Source organism: Eleutherodactylus coqui, chromosome 9, assembly GCF_035609145.1.
Source record: "Eleutherodactylus coqui strain aEleCoq1 chromosome 9, aEleCoq1.hap1, whole genome shotgun sequence".
Classification (NCBI taxonomy): Eukaryota; Metazoa; Chordata; class Amphibia; order Anura; family Eleutherodactylidae; genus Eleutherodactylus; species Eleutherodactylus coqui.
Genome location: NC_089845.1, coordinates 117159147 through 117175301, shown reverse-complemented (window position 1 = coordinate 117175301; position 16155 = coordinate 117159147). Strand labels below are relative to the sequence as shown.

Here is a 16155-nt window from a genome sequence, read left to right as displayed (position 1 = left end):
CAAATTCTGCAAAGTTCTTGTGGAATAATTCTGCCAATGTGAAAGCACCCCAACAGGATGATAGCAGGACACCCATGAAACACTGTCAGTCTTAAGCCAACCTTTACACACACCTGAAATACTGTGGAATTGCCACTGCTAGAATAGCACAAGGCACGTGGAGAAGATTTCTAAAATCTTCACATACTGTGGAAAATCCTGCAATGAATCCACAGTAGTTTTGAAAAATATAAAAGGGCAGACGGAATAGACCATGTGGTCAATCTTCTATGTTTCTATGACTATTAGGCCACTTTCAGACAAATGCGCTTTTGCTCCATCTTAGGTCCATGCTGAGGGGACCGCAATACAGAGCTAATGTAAATCTATAGGACTAACCACATGACCATATTTTTTACGTCCGTTTTTCAAAACTGCAGCATAATGTATTTTTTGTGTACTTCTATCCTTGTCTATTGGGCAAAAACAGCTAAGTATTTGCCCATTAGAAAATAATAAAAATACAGAGGCCAATAAAGATGGAAAATTGATGATATATGGATGTAATATGAAAAACATCCATAATATGGACCGGCCTTAGAATGCGTTCACACATAGCCAATTTGCTGCATTGGAAAAAATCCACACCAAAATCAATGTCAAAATCTGCATGTTTTGGAAATCTACAGCAAATCAGCTATGAGTGGACTCACCCTTAGAAAGAAAAGGACTGTTACTGCATTTTTTTGTTGGAATTTTTGCGCTAATCCCAAGGTTGCTGCCAACATTCTTTGCCACAGGAAGCAACTGAATTCCTTTGCCACAACAATTGTACCTATAACTCTACGCACATGACCTCCTTCCTTTCTACTTGTGCCTTCCATGTTCTAGTTCAAGACGAGTTGTAAAATGAGCCAAATTTATTAATTACTAAAGGAAACTCCCATCTTCATCCATCAGTCATTTAAACCCATTAGATGCTGCATTCAATTTCTTACCACTACCCAATAACAAGAGATTTGATTAAAAATATATCGTTTGCACCCCATGACATCCCGGAATTGTGCCTTTTACACGGTCTGATATTGGACAAAAGCATTTGCCCGAACGTTCTGTTGCCTAATCATTGGGTTGTGTAAAAGTGCAAACACTCATTCATCAGCTGATCATCTCGTTTATGCTTGCTAGTCGGCTGTACATCTTCTCGTGGTAGATGTAAAGCCAACCAAATACAGCTCTATGGGGATGAATGATCATAGTAATGATCGTCTGCCCCATCTCAATGATTAACCAGTGTAAAAGAAATGTAGACAAGTGCAGATTGACATGCTTTCTCTATCGGCATTCATTACGTCTCGCCAAGAATCAGACCAAATAAAAGGCAGCCTTAGGCCAGCTTTCCCCGGATGCTGTCCTATCAAATACTTTAGGTACTGTAAGCCCAACAGTTATCTGTCCATTCTGTATACACTAGCAGTAATGAATTGCAATACACAGGTATTCCAATACACTACTGTTAAAAAAGAAGCATCAAAAGTAAAATTCTCCTAACGGGAGCTGAAAATAAATACTTTTTAAAACAGTTTTTGTAAAACATGCATATTTGGTATCCTCATAACTGTAATAAGCCATAGATTGGGTGCACCGCTAATCTACCATCCAGGTAACCTCTTTAAAGGGGTTGTCCGGCCATAAACATTAGGTCTCATTACTTCTGTTTGCCCAATACAATGCACTTTGTAATATACATTGTGCATTGTAAATTAGGCAAACAGAAGTTATTCACTTACCTTTCTGATGCCTCCCCCTGTGTTGCTCCTCGGTTGCCATGGTTCCTGGTTCCGACAAGTCTCTTGTCCTCTTCTTGTCGGGACGACCGGGGACGCGCCTCTCCAGCACAGCTCTGTGCATGTGCAGAAGAACTTCAGCCTGGGAAGCTCAGCTCTGCAGGGGAGGCGTGGCTGCTGGCTCTTCAACTCCAAGGTAAGAATGAGAGGAGGGGCGGGCTCTCGTGGGGGGGGGGGGGGGGGGAGGATGGATGGATGGATGTGTGCAAGTGGCTGTCAGAAGTCCTGGGGGCGGGGTGCTGTTAGTGTACTTGTGTGTGGGCACTGTAAAGGGGGACTCTGTGGGGGAGGTCACAGGGGGGGCACTGTATAGGGACGCTGTGGATGGGGGGGCATGTGGAGGGGGGCTACTTTGGAGTGCAGTGGGGGGGACTCTGGGGGGTGGCATGTGTAGGGGGGGTACTGCGGAGGGCACTGTGGGGGGGATATGGGGGGGGCACTGTTGAGGGGGGACTGTGGAGAATGCTGTGGTTGGGGGGAATGAGGGGGGCTACTTTGGAAGGCACTGTAGGGGTGACACTGGGGGGGGCATGTGTAGGGGGTACTGTAGAGGGCACTGTTTGTGGCACTGTGGGGGATCATTAGGGGGGCACTGTGGGAGAGTGCACTGTGGGGGGGGGGTCATTGTGAGGAGGGGGGTCGCTGTGGGAGGGGCACTATGGGGGCATGTGTGTGTGGGGAAATGTTTTGTTTCACTTTAGCAGGGTGGGGGGGCAGTAGGTAGCCTTGCAGTGGGGGGCTGCAGGAGAGTTCTCTCTGGGCTCTCCCCTGCCCCTCTCCATTCACTATCTACACTGTGCTGCTATTTACACTCATACCAGGATTTTATCCTGACATGAGTGTATAACGCAGTCTCCCCTGGCCACACCCCCTCTGATTATAGTATGCAGAAGGGGGCGGGGCCTGGGCGGGAAGAGACTGTAGAGCAGTTCAATAGAGGTGGGCGGGGCTAGGACGTGAGCTGAGGGAAATCCTGCCTTTTCATGTCTCTTACTACCATCGGGAGCGCGCACACAGAGGAGGGAGAGCGCAGAGCATGTGAGAAGGCAGCACAGAGGCGCCATCTTTGAAAGCTGCAGTGAAGATCAGATTCTAAGGTAAGAAACTGACATTGCAGCTGATCTGCCGGCCGGTTTGAGCCCCTGTATGCTGTCTGTTACTATCCTTACTGAAAGGAAAGCAGCAGCATTATAAACATTTTTACCCTGTGTGGCCGGACAACTCCTTTAAGCCATACATAATTTAAAGTGAACTTGTCACAAACTAAAAGCAATGTGAACTAAGTTATGGTGCTTATAGTTGAGGTGACATCAACTCCAGGGAGCCTCTTTTCATACTCAACCGCCCCCTGTTCCAGTTGTGTCCCCTGGCGAAGCCAACACACATAGCAAGTGTGACTCTTTACAAAGGGTTGTGTGCATGCACTGCCTTAGAGATGATTATAGAGTGTGTGCACACAGCCTTCTGAAAGGAGTCATGAATGGGTACTGTTGTATTATGTCGCCACTGGAAGTAAGGGGTGGTGACATAATACAGCTGTGTGAAAATTTAGTAACGCCCCCAGTTTCTGATTGGCTGGGGGCAGCAGCCTGGTCTCTGATGTTGCGGCACTCAGGGCTGTCCCCAGCTGCAGCGTAGGCGCCTGCTGCTGGCAACTCCGCTCCCCTGCCTTCAGCAGCTGTCATGAGCACTGCTGGCGAGAGGACCATAGGGAGCGGAGTAGCCGTCAGCGGCCGCATATTCCCTCGCACTCCAGGGGCGCCAATGCTTACAGGTGCATTCCGTTGCCTGATGGAGCGCAGGGTATGGATGTTAGAACTTGCAGGCGAGAGTGCAGAGGGGAGGCCACCGGAGGGGAGGCAGTGTGGGGGGAGACTTCTGCGTGGGATGGAGGGTTAGGTGTAGTTTCAGTGTTAGGCTTACATTATAAGGTGTCAATGCTTCCATGTAAATGCCGGCTGGCACTCACGTGCAACCATGTAACACTGAAACTACTCCTAACCCTCCATCCCATGGAAAAACTCCTTCCACGCTGCTGTCGGCCCTCTGAGCTGTGCTGGGTCGGCAGCTAATCGAGAGCTAGGGGTGTGACAGGGACGTTCCTCCATCTAAGCCCTGTCAAACCCCTAGCTTCCGGTGGAGTCAAGGTACAACAGAACCGATGCTGGGCACATTGGAGGACAACGCAAGAACGGGAGACAGGTGAGTATGAAAAAAGGCTCCATGGCCTCTAATCACCTAAACTATAGGCAAAATAACTTAACTTATGTTGCTTAGAGTTGGTGACAGATTTCCTTTAAGAAGTGGCCAACATGATGGGCAGAGTCTAAGGTCCCAGGCAGTCTGTGCCTACAGACTCCTAAAATGTAATAACATAACTGGTCATATATATATATTAAACAGGATTTTCCTTCTATGCTAATTCAGTTAGTTGTAGGTGAAAAGCAGATCCCATTTTCTCAAGGAATCCATTTTGCAGCCCAGGAACAGGTGTTTCACAAGATATGTTCATGACGTGATTATGTTATTGTAACTTAATCTTTAGCTACTGGTAATAGTCCAAAAAAATGATGTACACTTTCCATATAACAACGGCCAAAAACACAAGAAATGTGTCAAAAGCCACAGAATCAATGAAATTGTAACCATTTCCAGAGGCCTCAGAACATCTCTACAGACTTGTGTTCTGGGCCTGGAACGAAGGCTGGTAACGTGCCTGTGATATCTAAGGCCATTGTAGTTATGTTTCTCACAGAAATCAGTCATGACACCGTTTCATGCCAGAGGCGAACACAGATATTGTGAACGCTTAGCTTGCAGCCGCTTTGGTGAGGACTCAGATTAACGCTCACTCGTGTTCCAATGAAAACAAATCTTGTATTTGCAATGGGCTTAAAAAGCTATCTAAGGAACAAAAGTAAATATCCAGGCCAATGGGCTGACTTGTCTGTGAACATTCTCATGCGTGTGCGATGCCATGAGGTCTGTTTAGGATTCCTGTATTTACTTTAGAGGTCACATCATGTATAATGATGTCCAGTGGTTAACACGTAATATGGAGATCTACTGTCACCCAGAGGCCGGAGAGTGGAATTAGCTGCACATTTCATGTAACTTCAAATTGGGTCTCCTTTTTTATCTTCATACATTTTGGTAATAATAACTGTAATGTTCATATTTTCCAGCACGTTTCTTTAGTTATGTCATCTGCTACAAGTCTAGCAATACTTTCTATACAATGTCTTGAGCAAACACCTCTTTTCTACACAGCAACCCCATGAAAGTTCCTGCAAACTGGCAAAAGCGATATTGGGGCGTGATTCACGGGCCGATATCGCTTTCGTAATGCATGTGGAACCCCTGGATGTGAGGCGTTTTCATGTGAAAATAGTCTTGCATCACTGCGGGGTTTCCCTTCTTCCCATTGCTTTTAATTGGGCCGGCGCTGCTGCTACCGGCTCCAATGGAAACAAGGTGAAACCCCTGGATGAAGGAATCCCCCTTGTTCTGCCCCACATAAACCGAAGCTACATAACATTCTATTCTAGGTGTTTAGTGGTTACAGCACCATCTAGCTGTGTTACAAATGTATTATAACTTGTTTTTCTACCATAAAGAGTGATGTATTATGGGTAGTCTGCAAGGCATTGTGGGAAGAAGGAACTTTCAGCCAGAACTTCCAGTCAGAGACAGACTTATCTTTGCTCTCTCCTCTTCAAAATCCACCATCTTTGTAAAAGCATATCTGGTAAGAAAACTACCCTTGTTTCAGAGACAGTATGTTATGCAGAGCTGTTCAGTGGTCAGTTGTGTTGTTACTCAGGGAGTTATAACTGTATAGTTAGCCATGCAGCACTATGTGTAGCAGCCATTTTACCATGTACCTCCATGTAATGTTATGTAATGTTTCTATGCATCATACTTATGCAAATTATCTGTATTCTTATAGTTTTACCATTATCGACATTATTATCGTCAATCATCATCGATCTGTTAACTAATAAACCTGTCAGATTAAGAAGAACAGTTTGTTTATTTAGAAGACAGAAATGGTTAAGCTGAATGTCGGACTGCACACTGTGTGAACATGTAAGAAGACAGAACAATGATGTTCTCCCATTGCTTTCAATGGGGCTGGTGCTGCTGCCGCCGGCAACAATGAAAACAATGGGTGATATTGCAGAAAGAAAAAAGATGCTGTGATTTTTCTTCACGCAGCATCACAAGACTGAAAACATTGCAAATGAGAATGAAACCATTGAAATTCATTGGTTTCATAATCATGTGTTTTCACTCCCTCTTGCAACGCAAGAAAATCGCCCGATTTTCTTGCCAGTGTGAAGGAGCCCTCACCATTTATTTTTCAATTTGCTTGCGTCTTTTACATTTGGTGATTTAACAATTTTTTTGACTAAAGGTACCTTTACACAGGGTGATTATTGCCCAAATAATTGTTGGGAACAGTGAATTCAGGGGATATTCATCCCATTTGCAACCAGCCGCGGACTTGGCACTGAGCAAGAAATTACTCACTAGTGGGCGTAGCTAAGTTATTAGCAGAACTGTTTGTAGTGAATGGAGGAAAGAAACCAGTAGAGATCTCCAGCCCACTCTGCCGCTATTCTCTGAACAACAACCACTCTTGTTTAAAGCACAGAAGTGATAGTTTGCTGGACTGCTGTTGGATGCTAATGCACCCAACCGTAGATCCTGCCCATGCGCCCAACCGTAGATCCTGCCCATGCGCCCAGCCGTAGATCCTGCCCATGCGCCCAGCCGTAGATCCTGCCCATGCGCCCAGCCGCAGATCCTGCCCATGCGCCCAGCCGCAGATCCTGCCCATGCGCCCAGCCGCAGATCCTGCCCATGCGCCCAGCCGCAGATCCTGCCCATGCGCCCAGCCGCAGATCCTGCCCATGCGCCGAGCCGCAGATCCTGCCCATGCGCCGAGCCGCAGATCCTGCCCATGCGCCGAGCCGCAGATCCTGCCCATGCGCCGAGCCGCAGATCCTGCCCATGCGCCGAGCCGCAGATCCTGCCCATGCGCCGAGCCGCAGATCCTGCCCATGCGCCGAGCCGCAGATCCTGCCCATGCGCCGAGCCGCAGATCCTGCCCATGCGCCGAGCCGCAGATCCTGCCCATGCGCCGAGCCGCAGATCCTGCTTATGCGCCCAGCCGCAGATCCTGCTTATGCGCCCAGCCGCAGATCCTGCTTATGCGCCCAGCCGCAGATCCTGCTTATGCGCCCAGCCGCAGATCCTGCTTATGCGCCCAGCCGCAGATCCTGCTTATGCGCCCAGCCGCAGATCCTGCTTATGCGCCCAGCCGCAGATCCTGCTTATGCGCCCAGCAGTTGTACTGTGTAAAGGTAACTTTATCCTCTCATAGCATAATTTAGTTATGCCTCTTGAATCTACAGGTCACACAATCAAACCACTTCATATGCATACCTAAAAATGGTGCCAAACATTACCCAAATAATAGTCACATACACTGCACAGAAAACAGAACTACCAATATTTGTACCTATAAAGGCAAGAACTTGAATTTGCATATAATTACCAACAAACCATCTACAGCTCAAAAAAAACTGTTCCAAAAATAGGAGAATATATAAAAAAAAAACCATGACATCTTGATTTAATGTGTACCAAAGTGAAATGTGATGTTAAGAGACGCACGCCTATTAAACATTAGAGGCATCTTTGACTGTTTGGTGCGTCAAATAGTCAGACCTATGATTCTTATAGTTTATGCCAGCCTCTGGCATAAATTATTGTAAATTTACTAGGCTATAAAAGGCCCCTCCCCCTCCTGCTAAGCCCCACCAATTCATTATAATTAAACTGCATTCATTATCGGAAAATTGGCAGCTTCTGGCATAAATTATAGTAAATTTACCAAGCCATGGCAGCGCATGCACCCCTCCACTATGCTTCATCCTTATTCAGAAAATTGCCAGACATGGTGTAAAATATATGGGAGTTCGATCATAAATTCTCCCCAAAGTGTCCACATACTTTCACCCATACTGGGCACACAGTACTACTTACCACAATGTTCATTCTATAGTACTAGCGGTACTGCATATGCAGTATATTTTACCAGATGTAGTTTTATATATAATAGCATCTACCATAATTCATATATAAAAGTGCTGAGCAGAGTGAATGTACAAAAATACAATCAACATTAGTAGATTTAGAACAACATAGGACTTTCACATTATCAGTTGTGGTATATATATATATTAGTAATTGCAATTCCTTGTAGTGCCAACCACACTTCCTGTTGTGACATAATTCTGTTTTCCACTTGAAGAAAGAACTTGGTTCTGGGACGTATTTTAATCAGAGCCACAAATATCTTATATCAAGGGGGCGTGGCCTGGAGTGAATCCGAGACGGCAGAGTTTCTGTGAGCTCCGCTCGGCAGCTAGTCTCAGCGACACCACAGCACACAACGGAAGGAGAAAACCTACCCGACCACCGGCTAAAACCCTCTGGAGCATGGCGACAGCGAAAAGACGGACTTCCAAAGCGGCTCCGACCCGTTTAGAGGAGTTTTTCGTTCCGCGCAGCGTGCCCCCGGAAATGGCGGCTGAAAAGAAGATGGCCGCGGCGGCGGGAACCCCGGTAAGAGAACTCCGCAAATCTCTTGCCCCGACACCCATGAGCAGGGAGGAGGTGGATAGCGGACAGAGGGGACCAAAGGGAGTAGGACGGGAGGAGAAGGCTCCCACAGGAGGGAACAAGATAAGGTCCGGGGCGCCCCTAGGACGTAGTTCCAAAAACAAAATGGCGCCGGTCGCTGCAGGGAGCGCTCACTCCGCTTCTGGCAGCCCGGCCAAACAAAAGCAAAGATTGTTAAACGCCACAGAAGATGAGAACCCTGTCTTTACGGACATACATGCCTCCCCCCCTGAAAATAGTCTGGCAGAGGAGAACATAATGCAGCATAATCTGCCCGCAAACCGCAGCTCCCCCCAAGATTTGGCGCCAAGTGCGTTGCGGGTCACATATTCTGCCCCAAACAGCCCAGCCAAACAAAGGCAAGACTCACCTGATGACACAATGGAAGAGTCTCATGATGCTGCTCCCCTCCATCTTGCTCAAGATGAAGAAATCGTTAATTTACCGGCCTCTGACAAACCGGCCTCAGAGTCATATATCAAAGAGGCGATATTAGCCCTGAGAAACACCTTACAAGTAGACCTGAAAAGCATGTATCATCACGTAGACAAGTCAATCTCTGAAGTTAACATCAGGTTAAAGAACACAGAAAGTAAAACAGAGGAGCTTGTGAAGTCGCATAATGAGCTTATTGACGCACACTATGTGCTCGAGGGGACTGTTATTAAACTCCAAAACAAAATAAATGATTTGGAAGATAGGAATAGACGCAACAACGTCAAGATTCGCGGCGTCTCCGAAAAAATTACTAACGACAAAATCCCTGAATATGTTATGCGTCTGATTCAGAAAGTGCTTCCGCACCTCCCCGATCGCGATCTTAGGATCGACAGAGCCCACAGGCTGCCGCTTCCGAGATTTTTGAAGGACAATAGCCCTAGAGACATTATAGCGAGAATTCACCATTTCAGTACGAAAGAGGCTCTTATGCAAGCAGCGAGAAAAATGCAAACGTTACCAAGCCCATATGCTGACATTCGTATATTCATCGATCTTTCCCAAGCGACCATGGAAGCCAGGCGAAATTTCGCCCCCATAACCCTAGCCTTGAGAGAGGCGAACATTCCCTATAGATGGGGATTTCCCACGAAAGTCATTACTAACAGAGAAAATACAACGCATGTGCTTCAAGATGTCGCCTCAGCTAGGGCAACTTTAGCCTCGTGGGGAGTGGAAGTGAAGGAACCTCCGTCTGCTCGCATGGCAAACCCCGCAGGAAAATTCAGAGAAGGAAGATCTTAACTGCTTATATCGTCAGATTCCAAAAAAAAAAAAAAAAAAAAAAAAAAGAGAGAAGTTTTGTCTACATTTATCCTCGCTCACTTCCGCTGTCATAGGACATGACAGACCAGAGACTTTTGCTGATCACTCAAGTGAACTGTTTTCTACCCCCCTGATGCTTCAGCAAGCGATAGCTTGCCTTTTTTCTCTTATTCTTTCTTGCTGTCTTTTTTACGCCCGCAGCAAACCGTTATTATACAGTTTCATATCTTGCGATTGTAAGGCTTTATGTGTAACAATCTATTCTTCTTTATTCAGTTATGTTTTGTTAGGCATCACCTCCACTGTTTGGTTCCTGTCTCTTAGCTCCTACGTGCCTAGTCCAATATTATGGCTCTGAAAATTTTATCGCTGAATGCCAACGGGCTGAATCTCCCGCAGAAAAGAAATTACGTGTGGAAGGAAGCCAGTCGAAACAACATCAATATCGTATGTATACAGGAAACACACCTCATACACCGCATGTCGCACAAGAAGTTCCCGCATGCCACATTCGCATGCGCCCCAAAGAAACGGGCGGGTGTGATGGTGGCATTCGGTGAATCTACTCCATTCACTCTCACGACACAAATTTGCGACCCAGAGGGACGATACATAGTCTTGGTAGGGACACTAAGAAACGATCCAATTACCCTAATTAACGTTTATGCCCCGAATAAAAAGCAAATAAGTTTTCTGAATAAACTTATGAAAGTAATCCGTAAAGTGGCGAAAGGCAAGTTGATATTCTGCGGGGATTTTAACTCAACCCCGGAGAGCTTCATTGACTCCACCCACCCCTCTGGGAGATTGGGTTCAGATCTAAACTTTTGGCTACGCAGGCACGCGCTCTACGACACCTTTCGCTGTCTTAATGCTGCGACCAAGGAATATACGTACTTTTCCTCTCGTCATCGGTCGTTCTCCCGTATCGATTTATGTCTGGCCGAATAAAAAGCAAATAAGTTTTCTGAATAAACTTATGAAAGTAATCCGTAAAGTGGCGAAAGGCAAGTTGATATTCTGCGGGGATTTTAACTCAACCCCGGAGAGCTTCATTGACTCCACCCACCCCTCTGGGAGATTGGGTTCAGATCTAAACTTTTGGCTACGCAGGCACGCGCTCTACGACACCTTTCGCTGTCTTAATGCTGCGACCAAGGAATATACGTACTTTTCCTCTCGTCATCGGTCGTTCTCCCGTATCGATTTATGTCTGGTCGATAGACACCTTATCACGGCAGTAACGAAGGCAGAGATAGGCACGGCCACGTGGTCGGACCACGCTCCAATAGTGACCTCAATTGCCCTGGGAGGGATTAATCAATCGAGTAGATCATGGAGAAACAATGTATACTTAATGAAGCTGCCGGAATATAAATCTGAAATTCAAAAAAACATGGAAGAGTTTTTCGCTTTAAACAATACCCCCGATGTAGACCCACGCTCTCTGTGGAACGCTCATAAGGCATTCATGAGAGGGGTACTTATTAAACTGGGCGCCAGATACAAAAAAAAGAAAACAGAAAAGACAGAGGCCTTAGTGTCGGAAATACAGCGACTAGAAAAAAAGGTTCGAGAGGGGCCCGCCTCACAATCCCATAAGGAACTGTTCAAAGCAAGATTGGAATTACGCAAAATTCTCCAAAACGACTTTGATAGAGAGGTAGCGTCCCATAGAGCTAATATTTACTCGTCACTGAATAAACCATCTAAATGGATGGCCAGCCTACTTAAAAAGAAGACGATTAGATCCTCCATTCCTTTCGTATGGAGTTCAAAACATAAAGAGTCTAAGATCACTCACCCAAAATTAATAGCGGATAAGTTTCGTTCGTACTATAGCGAATTGTACAACTTAAAAGACGATCCCGCCTCTGCTCAACCTAACAAATTAATGATAGACAATTTTTTAAATAAGCTAAACCTCCCGAGTATCTCCGATGCTCAAGCGTCAGAATTAGACAGAGAAATGTCAGTCTTGGAGGTGACTGAAACAATCACAGTTATGAAGAACCAAAAGGCCCCCGGGCCTGATGGTTATTCGTCAGAATATTTCAAACTGTTTTCAGGGGTGCTGTCCCCGTTCCTAACTAAATACTTTAATAACGCCATGTGCAGTGGAGCCTTTCCGGAAGAGGCCCTCCAGGCTACTATCGTAGTCTTGCCCAAGGCGGGCAAATCCCCAGATGATCCATCCAATTTCCGTCCGATCTCGTTGCTAAATACGGATATAAAAATTTATTCCAAGATCCTTGCAACGAGATTGCTCGGGATTCTCCCGGAGATTGTACATTCCGACCAGGTCGGCTTTGTGAAGGGGAGGCAGGCCCCGGATGGCACCTGCAGGGTCCTCAACCTTCTTCACTCTTTAAGACTCTCGCATTCCCCTGCGGTCATGTTAGCTCTTGACGCCGAAAAGGCTTTTGACCGTGTGCACTGGGACTACGCCTTTCAAACATTGGCCAAGTTTGGCTTCGGGGAGGGGATGCGGCGTGCTATCCGGGCCCTGTACTCCAACCCGTCGGCGAGGGTTCTGGTGGACGGCTTGCTCTCAGAGACCTTCAAAATTTCCAATGGCACGAGGCAGGGCTGCCCTCTTTCCCCCATCTTATATGTTCTTTCAATAGAGCCCTTGGCCGAGGCGATTAGGCTGGCCCCTGAGATAAGGGGTATCCCACTGAATCTCCGTCAACACAAGATTGGCCTGTTTGCGGACGATGTCATCCTCACTTTGACGCGTCCAATCGGCTCCCTGAGGGCGGCCCAACAAGTCCTTCAGGCCTTTAGCGAGATTTCACAATATAAACTCAATATAAATAAATCAATAATATTGGGTGTCAATACCTCCAAGGAACTAAGAAATGCAATTAAAAAAGAATTTCCCTATGTGTGGGGGGATGGGGGTCTCCCATACCTGGGCATCCATTTGACTTCTAATTTGACTGACTTGGAAAAAATAAACTACCCCCCCTTGTTGTCCCAAGTGCAGAAAGAGTTAGATTACATGGCAAAACTCAAACTCTCGTGGTATGGCAGAATTATGTCTTACAAAATGAAGCTCCTCCCTAAAATTCTTTATTTTTTTAGAGTTCTACCAATTACCTTATCCCAATCTATACTAACCAAACTACAAGGGCAGATGTCTAGCTTTGTCTGGGGCGGTAAAAAACCCCGTCTGGCCCTCTCTATTTTATCCATGCGCCGAGACAAAGGAGGTGCAGATATTCCGAACCTGACCAAATACTATAGAGCGTCACTTTTAAACCAAACCAGGCATCTAATTGCGGGAGACGATAGGACAGGGTGGGTAGGAGTGGAAAGCAGCTTTGCCAAAACAACTTCATGCAACCCGTTGCTTCTAGCAGCCTCTCTAGAGGCCATGTCGGACGCTCTACCAAATAAAGCAAAACTAAAAATAAATACTCAAGGGCTATCCCCTACTACGCTCACATCTCTCACAGTATGGAGTGAACTGACAAAAAAAACGGCTATAACTAGCACCTTGAAAGCGCCCAATATTCCTCTCGAGACTCTAGGGGTGTTTGTCCCAGAGTTAGATTTGAGAAATTGGAAAGAGAGGGGGATATGTATGGTGGCCGACCTGATGTCAAAAAATGGTGTGAAGCCCTTTACAATGCTTAGTACTACATACGGCCTGGACAACCAAGACATATTCAAATATTCTAGAGTCACCCACTTTATTAATAGATCATTAATTCACACAGTAAAGATTCCATGTGATATCATTAATAGACTTAACTCAACGCCCAATCTGAAAAAGTCAGAAATTAGGTCCTTTTACGATATATTGACAGGCAACAATGACATCTCAAAGAAATCCCACATGATTAACTGGGAACAAGAATTAAAAACGGACGTTCCAATGGACCTCTGGAAAAATGCTTTTAAGCTGGCTGGAAAATCAACTAAGGGGTTGGGTATATTAGAAGTCCAAATAAAAATTGCAATGAGGTGGTATTACTCCCCGGCGCTTTTACGCAACAGATTTAAGAGGGGTGATGGCCTGTGCTGGAGGGGATGTGATCAAATGGGCACTCTTTCACATATCTTCTGCTCATGCCCTAAATTATCCAGCTTCTGGCAAGACATACTGAATTTACTTGATAAAGTCTTGCAGATTCGTGTTCCAAGAGCGGCTAAACATATTTTACTTCTAGTGGGTCTGGAAGACATTCCCATTCCTGCCAGGTTTCTGGTAGGACACGCCTTCATGACCGCCAAGACTCTTATTGCACAACACTGGCGTGGCCCAGACCCACCAAATATTCACGAATTTAAAAATAGAATGGCGGAGCAGAAGGTACACGAGAGATGGTTGGCATTCAGAGAAGATTCGTTGGTAAGGCACGAGGAGATGTGGAGCGGATGGAGGGAACCACTATAAACTTCCTTGAGGCGTTAAATACTCATTGATGCCAATGTTTAGGTTTTGTGTTATTTGGTTTGGGCGCTATCTGTTGGCATAAAGAGGATAACATGCGTTTATATGATTGTTTTCAAGGACAGTGTTCCAGAAGATGACCTGCTTATGGCTGATCCCTTTTAAGGTCTTATAATTCATTCATAAACGGAACTTTTGAGAAGGGATATTGTCTACATCTTATAGCTACTAAACTGCGTTCTTCCACTGTTCATTTTGTGTATGCTTTTTAATGTAAAACATGTTATTTCCTATATAGCATTTATTCATGTTCAACTGCTAATTTGAAAATAAAATAAAAATTTAATGATAAAAAAAATAAAATATCTTATATCAACAGCCCAACTTTATTATGTAATGTTCTTCAATAATGTAGTAAAGCATCACAGTTCACTTACTTCCATGCTATGCTTATAAAACAAATGTTGCCCAAGTACTGGATGTTATAATATTTGTTATGGAAAGACTGAGCTCTAAAGATATACATTGTTGGTGAACTGGAAAGTAGGTTGACCTGACCTCTCAAAAATTTGCTTCTCATGGTTATTGCATATACACTCATTGCATCTCGAAGGAGTTGTCGAATAATTCATTGCGGCAAACTGAACCCTTGAAGGGAGGCCTTTTGGGCCGCCTCTAGCTTGGATGCAAGATGTTATACGGGCAGGCATGGAAGCATACAGGTTCCATAAGGTATCCTGTGGCACATCAATTCACGTTTGCTGAGCTTCTAGATCGTGCAAACTTTTAGACTGTGGAAGCTGGCGTCCCAGATGGTCCCATTCATGTTTTACTGGCGATAAATATGGCGAGGTATACAGGTTCTGTATGGTATCGTTCGACATATCTGTCCCCATTTGCTGAGCTTCTAGATCGTGCAAATCTTTAGACTGTCGAAGCTGGCATCCCAGGTGGTCCCATTCATGTTTTACTGGGGATAAATATGGCGAGGCATACAGGTTCTATATGGTATGCTTCGACATATCGGTCCACATTTGCTGAGCCTCTAGATCGTGCAAACTTGTAGACTCTAGAAATTGGCATCCCAGATGGTCCCATATAAGTTTTACTAGTGATTAATCTAGCAACCGGGCTGGCCATGGAAGTGTGGCAGTGTTGTGGAGGCATTCCTGTGACACCCTTGCTGTGAGCGGCCGAGCATTATCTTGCTGGAAAATGCCTCTTAGACTTCCTGCCAAGAGAAGCAACACATATGGCTGCAGGATGTCCTGAACATATCACTTAGCTATCCTTGTCCTTTGTACCATTACTATGGCTGACTGACTGTTGTATGCAATGGCCCCCCAGACATCACACCAGCAGGCGGCAGTGTGCCACTCCACAGCAAAGGCAGTATTAAGGCGCTTACCCCTAGGTCTCCAGACACAAACACTGACATCATCAGTGCCCAAACAAAATCTGGATTAATTGCTGAAGACAACCCTATTCCATTGCATAGCAGTCCAGTTTTCTTGTCCAAGACACCACTACATATGGAGGCAATGGTGGGTGTGTGTCTGTTCAGAATAGCCCAAACCGCAATTCGTCAATATGACCATCCAGCTTCTCGCATTGCAATAATGCGCTCCATTTTACTTGGTGAAAACTCTTAGATTGTGTCATACAGGCATCTAGGCGTCTAGGGGTCAACAAACTCTACACAAGCAGAAAAAAAGGCCCACTACACACAAGGAGCTTCTGAGATCCTTTTTATAGGCCAAGGGTGAAACCACTTTTAGGGCCTCGGGTGGCAAGACCGTTCATCTAATTGTACCACAACTCTAATCATGCATTTTTCTGCCTGAGATATAACTGCTTGCCGGGTTTTGTAGCAAAACGACAACTCCTTCTAGGTGCTTGCCTTTTTTTTGACAAAGAGTGTACATACCTTACATCTAACCAGGACTGCAGAACCAGTAAATGCACCTACCC

At 45.6% G+C, this 16155-nt stretch overlaps 1 protein-coding gene across 1 annotated transcript in view; it reads right to left on the bottom strand.

Annotated features, from left to right (window-relative positions):
- Positions 1 to 16155, bottom strand: part of RGS22 (regulator of G protein signaling 22) — a 92775-nt gene that overhangs the window by 35231 nt on the left and 41389 nt on the right. The gene's annotated exons all lie outside the window — the stretch shown is intronic.